The following is a 15,268-nucleotide window of genomic DNA, read 5'->3' as shown; positions in this document are numbered from 1 at the left end:
CTACCTTAAGGTTCTTTATCTGTGAGAGGCAAGAACAGCTCACAGGAGTTCAGTGGGCAGCCAGGTTGGAGTAAGAGGCCCTCTGAGCACTTGCAGACTGCTAGACAGGCCTGTCCTTAGAGAAGAGGGAGGAGAGTTCTTCCTTCCTTGGTCCCCACACCCCCCATCCAAAATGCCCCTCAGTCTGAAGGATCCCCCCTCTTCAACACCTACTGTGGAGTCCTCTCTTTTCCACCCCGACTGTGCCTGGATCCAGGTCACCACTATCTTAACCAAACGATCACAAACATCTCCTGAAAAGATCTTCTCACCACAGGCCACACTCTAATCTACCTGCCCTCCACTGGCTGGGCTCTCTCCGTACACACAAATCTGAATACGCCATGGCCCAGGTCTTAAAGTTTTCCCTGCTGCCACAATTCCCAAGATAAAATCAGGACCCTTGGACTGTCACGAAACGCCCTAGAAATCTAGGCCTGGCACACCCATCTAGTTTTACCTGTGCTTCCTTAGGTCTAAACGCAAACACAGGCAGTCCCCCCAGATGCCCTCCTCCACAGTGGCTGTGCCTGTTAGCCAGGACCTCCTTTATCCTTCATGCTTTTGTGCCCTCTGCCAACCCCTCCCTGAGTGCTCCAGCCTCTGGGCTCCTATGTGCTTCACACCACAGCATTGACATGCACACGCCCCCGCCCCACCCCGCCGTCTCTCCCATCACACTGCAAGGTCTCAGAGGGCTGCTCCCAACTGTATTCCTAGTGTAGCACCACACAGTAAGGTCACAAATGTTTACTAAGAACATTCAAGTCATTCATGCATTTACTTCAGGAATTATGATGGGGAATGGAGACAGCAGTGCACGAGACAGATGTGGTTCCTGTTCTCCCAGAGCTGGTGGGGAAGAGAAACAATAAATAACCTGATAGTCATTTAAATGGTAACTGTGAAAGGCCAGTGCAGGGTGCTGGGAGAGGGGCTATGCAGAGCCCTCAGCCTGTTCTGGGGCGTCAGACAAGCCTTCCCTAGAAGTCACTGATGCTCAGACCACTGAATAAAACGGGCAGGTCTCTCATCTTCTCATAAACTGAGGTCAGGCTCCACAGTGTGTGGGCCCCTCCAGCTGCCACAGTCCACGTGTCTATGACAATGGAAGCCACAAAGTTAGGAGTCCTTGTTACTCTGACACCCGACCCTACATTCAAGATATGCATGGTCTATACCTAATATCAGTATGACCCCCAAGATCATCTCAGATCACCTGCCTGACAGAGAGATGGCCAAAACAGCAGAGAGCAGAATTCCTGGACACTCTGGGGCAGCTGTGCTGACTGGCTCACCAGAATTAAGGGGGCTCAAGGCCTCTGTGATGAGAACCCTGTATTTCACCCTGTCAAGGGGGGCACCAAGCCTTAATTGATCACTGAGTGCTAAAGAGAGTCCCAGAAGGGTCTGGTTTTTCTGAAACAATTAGTTGGCTCCATTTCTTCTGTAATGAGCTCTACTTTAAAACATTCCCTGCAAACAGGTGCCCATGCTCACCCTGAGCAGGAAATGGTATGTGTACACGTGTGCATGTGTGTTTGCAGGGAAAAGCTGTAACTGGGCTCCTAGCAGTCTTCTGCTTGAATGCAAATGTGTTTCACAGACCAGCCCCATTCCTTTGGACTAAGAGCTTTTACATCTGAATGCTTCCCCCCTTCCAGAAGGAGAAGCCTGTTCTTATTGGAGCACAGACTCCAGCTCTGTCTACAGGCGGACCTGTCTGGGTATGTTTGGGGCTGCCTTTGTGGGAATGGGACAATGTCCTGTCCCAGAGAGGAGCCATTACCATTGAGGGACCTGATTTCCCTCTGACTTGAGTCAAGAGTTTCCCTCTGACTAGAGTCAAGAGTCTTAGTCGACATGCTGGTGACTCCCGGGTCCCTAACCCGGTACACACCTGGTTGCTGAGCCCCAGAGCTCTGTTCTAACTGCCTGCGGCAGGGCCCACTTGTTAAGTCTCACAGGCAGGTGAACTCCTCTGCGTTTCTCAGCCCCAGCGGTGGCAAAACCATGCATCAAGCTGCCAGGCGGGAGCCACCCTGTCCCTGTTTCTCTGCCCACCACCACAGCTCCCAGTCATTAGTGAGGTTCAACGGAGGCTTCCCTAACTTCTCAAGCCTCTTCCCTTCTCTTCGCCCTCTCTGCCTTGGTTCAGCTCCCACTATTTCTCACCTGTTCTCCCCAGCACCAGTCTCTCTCCATGGACACCAGAGGATCTCTGCCCACTTTGCTGGCTCCCCATCACCCTGAGCCAGTCACAAACAGCATCCTTCAACTACTTCTGCAGCACTGCTTCCTGCCACCCCTACCCAGGCTGCCCCTGAATTCCTGACCTGTGAAGCTGTGTCCAGAATGTTTTTATACATGGTGCTTCCCCTGCCTGAAACACCCTTTGTCCTCTTGCCACCCTGCTGAACTGATGCTCACACAACCCCTCTCCTCGGTCCTGACCGTGGAATTGCTCACTGCTCTGTGTTCCCACAGAACATACCCCGGCACATATCTGTGTGCCTGCCTCCCCAACTTGACTCAACCTGGAGCTACTCCATGCCAGGTGCTGTAGTCAACTCATCTGTAGCTCCCCAGGTGCCAGGAAAGACCTTAAACATCACGGCCACTCTGCTGATAGAAGAACATCTTCACGTCTTATTTGGAGTCAGGCTCCTCTCTGATAGAGCAGCCCGAGTTTTCATCCCCTCCCCAAGGGGCCTGTCCTGAAGGGATTCTGTTCCTCACCCCTCCTCATGTTCTTCCTGCACTTCTAACTATAAATCCCCAAGCTGCAGCCAAAGCTCTGAAAGAATTCTGACTGAGCCATGCAGCCTCATGACATCCAGTAACCTGTGGTGATTTTAAAAACGTCATTTGGAAAATGATGTGCAATCTCCAGATCAACCAATCAACGAACATGCTGGGTCCATCCTGCTCTTCAGAGGTCTATGGGATGCAGGCAGCTATGGCCAGGCACCAACGTGGGGGGAGAGAGTGGCTGTGACAGAAGTGGCTGTTGAGCACTGTGGTTAATAACTTGAATTCCAAAGTCAGACTGACCTGATTCAAATCACAGCCCCACCACTGAAAGTCTATGCATCCTAGGTTAGCTGCTGTAACAAATAAGCCCCCCCGCACCAGCTTATTTCTCACTTGTGAAAAGTCCAAAGTGGCTTCCATGACTGGCTGGTGCTTCTCTGCAGGATGATTTGTGGATCCAGACTCCTCCCACCCTTCAATGCACAATTCAGGGTTTACTACTGGAGGGAAAGGGCCATGGAGGACAACACATGGGGGCTTTCAGAGGCCAGGCCTGGAAGTGGGGCACATCACCCCCTGACTGTGATCCACCGACTAGAATGTGGTCACGTGGCCACACCTAATTGCAAGAGAGATTGGGAAATGTCCTCCAGCTATGTGCTCTGAAGAAAAGAGGAAACAGCCAGTCTCTGTAACCTGACAAACCAACTGGAAAGCTGACCCTGAAACCAGGGTCTGAGTGACCAGTCAAAGCCTACTTTGACCCATGTCCTGCGTCTAGCCTTTTCTGAGAGACGGACAGTCCTACGTCATGGAGAAAGTGGCTTCTTCTGCATTCACCTTCTCTTCAGGGCACTGAGCTTGCCCACAGGAGAAACAGCAACAATACCTTATCGAACTAACAAAGCTGTGTCCTTCCTTCCTGGACTCGTCCACCAGGGGGGCACCCTGTTCAGCAAACCAGAAGCCCTCAGCCCTGCAGAAGGCCCCACAGGCTTTGAAGACAGTGATAGGTCTTCAGGCAACCCTGGCATCTGTTCGTTACTGAACATTAGCTTGGCGGTCTTTTTGACTGTTATCAGGCCAGGAAGTGAAAATTCTGTGGTTGGTCCTGAAGGGATCTCTGTGGTCTTTATCTCTGCTACTCCTCCGACAATCAATCATTCACAATAGACATGAGCCGTGTTTGCAGAAACCCAAAGTTCACACAGGGACACCCTGGCGGAGGGGGCTGTAGAGGGAAGAGCCAGGCTCGAGTGAGAAGCAGGTCTTTGATGACAAGCCCCCCAGCGGTCGAGATGAGACCGCGACAACGTGATCTGTCCTCAAAGCACAGGACAAATGAGAAGCCTGCCTGGGAGGATTCCATGAATAAGACAGACACGAAAACAAGGAGGAGGGGCAACAGAGTTCAGGAGGGTAAACGGCCACCCTACCACACCGTTCTATTCCTCACCAACAGGGCATGCTTACTGGTTCCTCAGTGAGCCACAAACCACCTTCATTCTCACTTCCACCCTTCGGCACATGCCACTCGTTCAGTCTGGCACACTCTCTCCAGCCCTCAGTCTGGGGCAATCCTACCTAGTGGTCCCAACATGTCCTCTGGCGATGGAGACCCACTCCTGCAGGGGCTGTGCCGTGTGGCCCCCAATCCCAGTCTAGTGTGGGGCAGCCCCACGCCCAGACTCTAGCTTTACAGGCAAGGTCCCACTGACCTCCGGCTCATCTCTCCCTATTTCCAGCAATGAGGGCTCCACCAGGCTGAATCACTGTTTCCTCAGTAGACGCTCCTGCGGTGGCCCCTGAGCCCAGAGAAAAATCCCTTATAATGCACCTCAGCCACCACGGAAATATGTTCAACTGCTATTTTCAGTCTTATATAAAGTGCTTTGCAAGTATAGTTTCTAGCCCCTCCCTCCAACATGATTGCCACTCCGGATCCAACTTATATAAACATTCTAAAGCCAACTATCCCACTCTTAGCACTTGTTACGCTGTATCACCACTGCCTATTTCCCTGTCTTGACGGGATGCACCAGGCTGCTCTGCTCACCACTGTATCTCTAAGAACCTACCACCCTGCCACGTTCCTGAGAGGCCCTCAAATGCTGGCTGGGTTGGGACTGATTAGTTACAGTGGATGGGGTTCTCCTGACAAAAATGACGGCAGCATTTCCAAAGGCCACAGGACTCAGAGATGTGGCAAGTAAGACACCAGTCCGGGACCTTCTTTGGGACCATTCGTGTGGGAGCCCAGACCCTCAAAATTCAGGGAGCTTGTGGAGCTACCTTGGGGATTCCCAAAGGGAACACTGCAACTTCCCTGATGGCTGAGGCTGGAGCCTACAGAGGCCTTCTGACTCCCTGACCATTCTATGGCTCCAGCAATCTCTCTTCCTGCCCTAAGGTGGGCACCATAACACAGACCAGAGGAAAGTACTGACCTTCCTCATATCTGTAAGACATTGACCTCTGTAAAAGATACAGCATAGAAAACTTAAATAATCAGGACACTCACAAAACCATTGGAATGGTCAATGGTGAAGTCTTTTACTACCTAAGCAATGAATGTGTGCATATTAATCTTGAGCAAAATATTGATTAGAACGGCTGGGGGGCTGCGAGTCAGACAGCCCTATCTCCAGCACCCGAGGATGGAGGAATCTGAGCTATCAGCGCTCAAGTCGCTGTTACAGAGCGAGGACTGCCCCATCCATTCCCTGCAGCTGGATAAATGCCCACATGTCCACATGCATTTGTCACCTTCCCATCAACTCCAATCACAAAGGCAAAACTGAGACACTTAATTCTGAAGCGCAGGACACTAATCCTGTTTACTGCATTCTCTTCCATTTACTCCTATCGTACCAAATGATTAACGGTGTCGTTGCTGTCATGTCCCCAGAGGCATGTGGATATACTACACAACTATCACTCACAGAGCAGGGGTTCACAAGCTGCACCCTGATTGGCTCAGAACAGAGACTTGGTCTAGTACTCTGGCCAATCAGGAAAAACATCTCTCTCCATTCATAAAACACTACACCATAAAATGCGGCGGATGATTAAAGAACGTACAGTCCACCCTCAGTGAACCAAGGGACTGCAAACAGGGAGAGAAGGATAAATTGAGACAGTAAGTAAACCCTAAACCACACATTTTGTTCCAGCAGATATTACTCTCCTCGTGTGTTAGGTTTTTAATGGCGGGAAAAAAACAAAAGCTGAACACAAGTGTTACTCACTACGAGCAGGAACAGTTAGCAGGAAGCTAGTGTGCGATTAAAATTTCACCTCTGCAAACCCACTCCATGGTGTGCTTCCTGAGTGACACTACAGGAACCAGCACTATTCTTCACCAGCAGTAAGGCACTGTCTGCCTGCTTCATAAGGACATTTTCCGTCAAACCTCCTCTCCCTTTTAAAGGTTGTGCGAAACTCAGAGAGAATCACTCCAATGGAAGGCCATCAGAGGAAAATGTGAGCTTCAGTAGGGCAAGACCCTGATGAGGCTTGGCATCTAGAAGCTATTCAATGTTTGCTAAACTGATGAAGCATTCCCAATAAAGGACATCTGACCACATCTTCCTCCTACTCAGAGCCTTCAAAGGCTTGTTACTGCTCTTAGGAAGAAGTTTAAATCCTTCAGTGTGTTTCTGATCAGGATCCTCTGTGATTTGGTCTGTTTGGCCCTCTGGCTTCACCTGACTCCCCTCTAGAATCCAGCCATCCCGAGCACTCTGGCAGTTCCCCCATATGACCTCTGTTCTCATTGTTCTCAGACTCTGCACATGTGGGGCAGGTCTCAAACGCTTGTCCCCACCTGCCCTCCTTTGCCCAGCTAACTCTTACTTGGCCTTTCTGTGCCTGGTAAGGGCTTGCTCCTGAATAGGCTACTGTCTGGGAGCTGCTATGGGATCTACTGTGGCCTCCTGTACTGACCCTGCAATGGCTGCTTGCCTGCCTTCTCCTCCTCCTATCAGCTTCCCAAGGATAAGAACTGGACATTTCTTTTTTTTTTTCCTTCTTTACTAGATTACCAGATTATAAAAGGATATAACTTGGAACAGCCTGATGGAAGAGATACATAGGGTAAGGTCTGGGAAAGGGCATGGAGCTTCCATGCCCTCTCCAAGTGTGCCACTCTCTCCAAATCTCCACTTGTTCAGCAACCTGGATGCTCTCTGAACCCTATCCTTTGGGGGTTTTATGGAGGCTTCATTACATAGGAGGCACGACTGACCAAATTACTGGCCACTGGTGACTGATTCAACCTCCAGCCCCCTCACCTCCTGGGAGGTGAGGGGACATGGTAAGACTGGACATTTCTTGATCAGGTTCTGTCCCTAGTGCCTGACCCTCAAGAAAATGATTCTCAAGAAATATTTACTGAAAGCTGCAAGACACTGATCTGGAAGGCTTGATGCAAGTTAACAAGCTATACAACTCTTTGGAATGAAGAGCTGACCCACTTGGGCTCACTCTTAAGAGCTGAGGTGGGGCCCAATGTATTTCTAAACCTACAGAACTCGGGAAGGACCCATAAGACAGGTATGGGCCCCACTGAGCCCTGCCCCTTCCCAGTCCATGTGCCAAGAATGGGGCTCTGAAAAAGCTGACATAAACCCAAAGGCACACTCAAATGAGAGCTAGAGGCTGCTGAAATTCTGATGAACACCATATATAGATTCTTGTTGGGTTCTGTCAGGTTGGGTTTTCAGTTTATGCTTCTGTTTATTTAAATAAAGCTCCTTTAAATGGCTTGGGGCAGCATTAACTCTGAAGCTATTAGAGGCAGGTCTGAGAATACATGTATGTAGTCCAAGTCTCTCTTGGAAGGAAGGGATGAGGGATCTTCCAGAGATCTGCTTTCTGGAGGACCAGAATAAATGGCAGATTGAGACGTACCGCTCCCTGACCCCGGCCCATTTGGTATAGACCAAGCCAGTGACTTATAGTTGTGTAAAGTGTAGAGTGTCAAGTGTGATGTTCCAGACAACTCTTAAAGTTTGATAAAATGTGAGCCATCCCTTCCTCATTCTAAAGGCCCTCCCTGCCTCAAACAATTTTCACATACTTTAACTCCTTCTCTCCTACTAAACGCCTTTATCGAGGGATCAGCATTAACAATGGTAAGAGATTAAAACATTAACAAAGTGGAAAGATTTCCCACTCTCCTCCTAAAACTAGAGTAAAGAAGAATTTAAAGTCTTGAGGATTTAAAAAAATAAAGGAAGAAAAATAGGTTGAAAAACACATTTATCTTCATCGGGTAGCCTCTTGTGCAAGACTGAAATGCTACTGCCCAGCTTTGGTTAGTTGTGTACAAGGGGTATTAATTCCAGTTGCAGGCATGAGGTGTCCATTTCAGAGCTAATAACTCCTCTGAAAGCAGACTAGTAACCGAAACGTGGCCTGGAGTACATGGATTCCATCTAATTCACAACTAGAGTCTCCCACTCAAACCTAAAACTGTTCAAAATTCCCTGAGTCCCTAGACCAGGAAGCCTTGTAACAAAGCACTTCCCCCCCCTCTTTAATAATAAAACCTCAAACCACAAGGGTAGAAGAAAGAGACAAGCTAGCAGGAGTGCCCCTCTAATTGTCTTTTCTTATATGCTGTTTATTGGATCATTAAAGTCTTACAAGGACTTCGTGGTAATGGTAATCATTGAATTTAAGGCTTGTCTCAGCTGTTTGTATCAATACATAAGTCTCTTACTTTCAAACTCAGGAATATTTTCCCCTAACATCTTGTCTAAAAGAACCTTCCAAGCAATCTACTGACAAGATCCTTGAGTGATCTGTGGTCCCTGCAGGAGTGGACATAGGGCGCGCCATTCCGCACACCTGTTGTCAGGTGGCATGGCCAACAGCATCCTGCACACTCACCTCCTCACTCCACCCCACCCCCAGCGAGTCTCTTCCCTCCCGGCCTTCTCCACCCTAGGAACCTACAGCCTTCCAGCCTTCCGGAGTTACCTTAAAAAAAAAACTCCCAACCACAAAGCAAACAAAAGGCCGGTCAGAAGACGAGCGAAAGCAGCGGGGGTTCCCGTGGCCCCTATCCAGGCAGTCCCTGGACAAACTCCTCCCCGCCGCTGCCTGGTTGCAGTCCCGCAAGTATCCCCCAACCCCCCACCCCACCCTCCCAACAGATACCAGCCAGACGCCTACACCACGGCCACCTGGGGCTCGGGCCCCACTTATTGTGCCGGGGCCGGCAACTCGCCGGCGGACGGGCGCCTCACCAAGTACAACTCCGCGCACAACAGCTCCAAGGCATCCAGGCCCAGGCCGGCCGGCCAGCTCCCCGCCGCCTCCCGCGGCCTCGAGTCCAGCCCGCCCGCCCGGGGAAGGGTCGCCGGGGGACGGGCCAGGGCTGTCTCCTGCCCACAAAAGCGCCCAGGCGCAGGCAGGAGGACGCGGTTCTAAGAGAAGTTGGCTTCCGGGTTTGCTTTTTGAACAAAACCAGAGGGACTCCCGCGCGGCCGGGGCAGGGCCTGGAAGGGCGCCGTGCGCGCACGAGGCCCCGGCGTGGGCCGCACTGAGCCCGGCGGCCCGAGTGCGGCCGTGCGCCGCCCGGTACGCGCCAGGCCCGGAGGCTCCCAGGCACCCTCGGCCGGAAGAGCTAGGCGGCCGGACCCGGGCGGCGGGGACGGGGCGCGCGGCGAGGGGGCCCGTGCGGCACTTACGGGGCGGCTCGGCGGCGGCGGCGGCAGCAGCAGCAAGGTGTCTGGCCTGTGCCCTCACGGCCGCTCGCGCCTTTTCTCTACGCGCTCCTGGCTGGCCCGCCCGCCTCCTCGCTTCCCGCCCGCGCGCCCCGCGCTCGCCCCCTCCGCCCGGCTCCGCTGCTGAGTGAACTGGAACCAGTAGCCACGGCCCCGGGATTCCCACAATGCACAGCGCGCCGCTCGTCACATCCCATCCCGTACCCGCGCGTCCGGCCACCCCTCCCGCGCTACCCGGGCGCCCCGGCCTTGACCCCAAGCCCGCGGCTGCGCGCGCGCGGGACCCTCCGCACTGTACCGCCTGATCGTCGGTGGGTCAGTCCCCTGGCCGCATCGCGGCCCTGGCTCTGGCCCTCAGCCCTCGGTCAGCCCGCCAGGACACCGAACGCTGGGTCCCGCCCGAGCCGGGGCCTCGCCCTGAGCTAAGTCCTGGGAAAGGGTCGGGACCCCGGCAGAGGCGCTTCTCCAGCGCGCGTCCCAGCCTTGCGTCTCGAGTGACACTTACTGAGCGCCTACTGAGGGGGGCTTTTGCTGCCCATCCCTAGAAGCCTTCCCATTAACGCAGGGAGGGAGGCAGGACTGCTGTTACCAGCAAGCACTTTTCCCTCCCCAACCAGTGCAAACCTCCCGCGCACCTCAGAACCTCCCGCTGTCTTTAGACACAAGCCCCCATCAAACCTGGTCTTCCCCACGACCAGCTACTGTGCACCCCTGGGGTTCTTCATAGTGACCCCGAGAAGTCTGGATCTGCTTTGTTGCATGAAAGGTGTTTACTTCGACTCAGCAAATGTTCACTCTTGGACCCAAGTTGAGATTTACTAATATAAACAGTGATTCTTTATCATCACACACATTTTTTTTAAACTGCAGACAAGCAGAAAAAGGGGCCGATGCAAAACTTATCTTGTATTCCTGAATTGGTTTTTGGCCTGAAGGCGTTAGTGACCCATCCCAAGGACTTAAATAGGGGCCTTCCCTCTCCTTCTCTCCTCTCCCTCCACCAAAGTGTGGAGGGGGAAGCCACCTCAGCACCCAGCTGTGGACCAACTTTAGATAACAATACAAACCCTCCGCAGAGTTGTTCTGTGGCTGCTGGAGTTGGTAACGGGAGATTATGAGTCACTAAAGACCCCTCCCTTCCCTCAGGCTGCCCCTGTAGCAGCTGGTGGTATCCTCCTCCCCTCACCATGATGCTTTACACTATACTTTAAAAGTTTGCAAAGCAGTGTCCAATACATGCCATTCACACATCCATTAATTCAATTAACTACTGTGGCCATACTTTGTGCCATGCACCAATTTGGGAGATGAAGCAGTGAACAGAACAGGCAAAAATCCCTGACCTCCTGAAGTTTCCCGTGTAGTAGGGAAATAAAGGTTATAGGCAAAAGAGATGATGTGCCAGATGGTGTAAATGCTATAGAGGAAAATAAAGCTGTAATAGGGAAGAAATTTTGTATCCTACTACAAGTTAATCACTAAAAGGGTGTTTCCTATAAGCTTAAATTATATATAATGGCCCATCTCTGCGAACCCTGCCTCCCAGGTAATAAGCGTGAAGCTAAAATACCTTTGGTTAGCTCTCAGGAACCATCCTGACCAGGCCCACCTGTGAATGACTGCTGGGAGGAAGAAATTAACACATCCCCTCCAGAGGCTGACCAGAACCAGCAAATGTTTGACTTTACTCCCTCCCCTTTTAGTATAAAAGAAGCCTGAATTCTAACTCAGGCAAGATGGTTCTCTGGGGCACAAGTCCACTATCTTCTTGGTTTGCTGGCTTTCTGAATAAAGTCATTATTCCTTGGCCCAACAACTCGTCTCTTGATTTATTGGCCTGTCCTGCAGCAAGGAGTACAAGCTTGGGCTCAGTAACAAAGCAAGGAAGGGGGATAGGAGGTATGAGTTGGGGTGCGGTTTCAAACTTTAGACAAGGCCTCCCTGAGAAGGTGACATTTAAGCAAAGACGTGAATGAATTGAGGGAGCAAGCCAAGTGGATATCTGGGGGAAGAGTATTCCAAGCAGCGGGAGGGCAAATGCAAAGACCCTGAGGCAGAAGCGTCTCTGAAATCGTCAAGGTATAGTGAGTGTGTTCTTACCATTAAAAAAGATAATGTGTGACATGATAGAGGTGTTAACTAGTGCTAAGGTGGTAGTCATATGGCAATATATAAATATATCAAATCAACAGGTTGTACACCTTAAAGTCACACGATATTATATGTCAATAATATCTCAATTTTTAAGAAAGGAAGAGTGAGTGTGAGGCTAAAGTGGAATGAGTGAAGGGGAAAATTACAGGAGGTGAAACTGGAGAAATGATATTTCTTTGGGTCCAAAAACAAAGCATTAAGGATGTGTGAGGACTCCCCCAGGGAAGCTGCAGAGAGGTGTCTGGAAAGGGACAGAGATCACCCCCCACCCCAGTTGCTCTGTCCTTCCCTGCTTCTTAGGGAGGTCCCTCAGTTCTGCAGGGGCCAGCCACCAGGTGAGGCTTCTGTAGGCCACAGCAAGTCGGGAGGATGCCAGACTTCAATAATTCACTCAACAAATACTTGCTGAGCACCTGCTGTGGACCAGGCTCCTTCCAGGAGAAAACCCCTTTCGGACCAGAAAACTGGTCCGAAACATAAGCAGTATGCCTAGAAACCTTAACAAGAGAAAATAGCTGGGCTGTAGGGACGGCCAGGCATGTGTGGAGAGGGGGAGATGCCTGCAGCCTGCTGGTGCCCTGGCTGTTTACAGACCTGAGGCTTCCTCTTCCCCAGGTCCTTAGTGATGGCTAAGACCAGACACAGAGCATGATTGTCTAAGAGATCCCAATCTGCAACGCTAGGGTGCCAAGAAGTAATTCAGTCTCCTCCACCCCAGCTTTGGTTCCTGACTAAGTTGATTTCCCTGGTGACATGGAAGTGGGTCATGCCTACAAGGCTGGTTTTTTTTTTCCATCTTATTGCACACTCACTATGTGTCAAATCACATGTATCCCATCATTTTCATTTCACTTCAGCCCTAGCAGGCACACTATTTCTGGGACATTTCTATCCCCAGTTTACAGATGAAGACACTATAGATTCAGAAAGCTAAGAAATATGCTGGAGATCACAGAGCAGGTAGGCTGGCGCTGGAGTTCAAATCCAAGTTCATCTGGGACCTGAGTTCTCATGGCTCAGTCCTGAAGAGAGCCCTTCTAGGGGCTTGGTTTCCTCTGCGCCCAGCATCTATCCTCCGCATCCTCCCTGGCCATTCAGAATGGGTCTTTTTGTCCCCACTGAGTCATGCACTGTTGTCCTTGGGTTAGAGTCTATACCCCTCCAAGAGGTGGTCTTAGTGCCATCCCCCCTCACACTCCCCCCCCCACCCCACCACAGTGTGCCATTCTCATAGAACTCACTAGGAATATTGTCCCTGGGAGCAGTTCAAGATGCCCTCTCTCCAAAAGGCTCCACCCCCTTTCTCTTCCCCTCTAACTTATGTGCCCTGTTCTTCCACCTCGGTGACATGCACTCTCCCCTAATCTGGCTCAGAGGGTTCCACCAGCTTTTTTTTCTCCAATTGCAAAATAAATGCATGCTCACTACATAAAACTTGGAAAATAAAAATGCTCAAAAAAAAATCACCCTAAGTATACCACTGGGAGAGAACCACTTCCTCCCTTTCAGCCCTTGTATCCATATCTACTTAATATTAAATGTATTTGGGTTCTTATTGCATTTAGGGCTTGTCACCTGTTTTTTAAACTTAATGGTCCTTTATGAACATTTAACCAGGTATTCTACAACAGCAGTTCTCAAACTATTTGAATTCAAAACACCTTTATCTTCTTAAATTATTGAGGACTGCAAAGAGCTCTTGTTTATGTGGGTTATATCTGTCAGTATTTGTTCTATTAGAAATTAAAACAGAAAGATCTTAAATATCAATTTATTCATTTTTTAAATGTTAATATGTAAACAAGTTACACGTTAATATAAATAATGTATTTGTATAAAAAATAACTATATTCTCCAAACAAACAAAATTTAGTGAGAAGAGTGCCACTGCCTTGCAACTTTGCACATTTCTTTAATGCCCGGTTTAACAGAAGATAGCTAGATTCTCATGTCTCCTGTATTTGGTCGTTGCTATCTATTGTTTTAAGTATTAAAAAAATCCAGCCTACATAAAAAAAAACCAGATATGTGTTTGGGAAAAGATAGAAGACTTTAATATCCTTTTCAGATAATTCTGGATGTTCTTCTTTGATACCATACCAAACCCCAAAAAGTAGTAGTTTCTTAAAGGTTAATAGCAATGTAGAATCTGAAACCAATGGATAAATTTTTGAATTTGGTAACATAAAAATCCGTTAATCTACTTTTTTATTATTTTGAATGGATTTATTAATCTATCTTATTTTGGGGGGGGAATGAGCAGAATTCTTAAATTTTATTTTACATTTAAAAAGTCTGCATTAGGACAGGAATAAAGACGCAGATGTAGAGAATGGACTTGAGGACCCGGGGAGGGGGAAGGGTAAGCTGGGACGAAGTGAGAGGGTAGCATTGACATATATACACTACCAAATGTAAAATAGATAGCTAGTGGGAAGCAGCCGCATAGCACAGGGAGATCAGCTCGGCGCTTTGTGACCACCTAGAGGGGTGGGATAGGGAGGGGATATGGGGATAGATAGATATATAGATATAGATATAGATATAGATATAGATATATATAGCTGATTCTCTTTGTTATACAGCAGAAACTAACAAAACATTGTAAAGCAATTATACTCCAATAAAGATGTTAAAAAATAAATAAATAAAATAAATTAAAAGTCTGCATTAAAAAAAAAAACCCACCATAAATCAAGTCCAAGTAGAAATGATAAGCTAGGGAAACATGACTTGTAACTCACACCATAGGCAAAGGGCTAATTTCCTTAATAGTCTATCTTATTTTTTTATCCATTATTTTGATGGATCTTTTAGCCATGCGTGATTTGGTATAATCACTCATTGGTCATTTGGAAAACAGTGGTTCACTGAGTTATACAGATCTCCCAGTCTTCCAAATGCGAACTCCTTTCATGGTACAATCAGAAGATCACATTCCTTAATATCACCGCTGATATCAACAGAAGGTTTTTAAGTACTGAGAAGATTTCAAGCTCATGGTGGCAGATACAAATTTCCCAATATTGTAATTTTTGCTTGTAAGTTCAAATTTACCATTGGCAACATAATGTCACAATTACCTTTCTTGAAGTGACAAGTTCATTTTATTCATTTTCAAGAAAATGTCCACCATATACACAGGGCTGCATTATGACTTTCCTGGGCCTTAGGCATCTTTACCTTCTTGGGCTCCCTTCCTCCATTTAAAAACAGAAACAAAAACAAACAAAAAACCCCGGCACTGGTGTAAAGACAAATATATTAACATGATATATTACAACTATGCCTCATGGAGAATTCAACCTTGCCCACACCCGAGTCTGAACAACGAACAGACAGTTCGTCTGTCAGTCAGGCCCACCTTCTCCATTAGGAACAGAGCCCAGGCCCACATGACTTTATGGGCCCATGAAAATGTTTCAACTTCTTTAAAATCAGAAGAAGAAAATGAAGGTTACTTCTTTTAGATTGAATAAAATATTTTTAAATATAACATTAATATATTTGTCTTTATACCAACATAGTCATAAAATATAATTTTTATATCTTTTTATAGAGGAAGAGGCCCAAAAAAGCAAAAGTGC

This window comes from Hyperoodon ampullatus (genome assembly GCF_949752795.1).
Source record: "Hyperoodon ampullatus genome assembly, chromosome: 4".
Classification (NCBI taxonomy): Eukaryota; Metazoa; Chordata; class Mammalia; order Artiodactyla; family Ziphiidae; genus Hyperoodon; species Hyperoodon ampullatus.
This window is presented reverse-complemented; position numbering follows the sequence as displayed.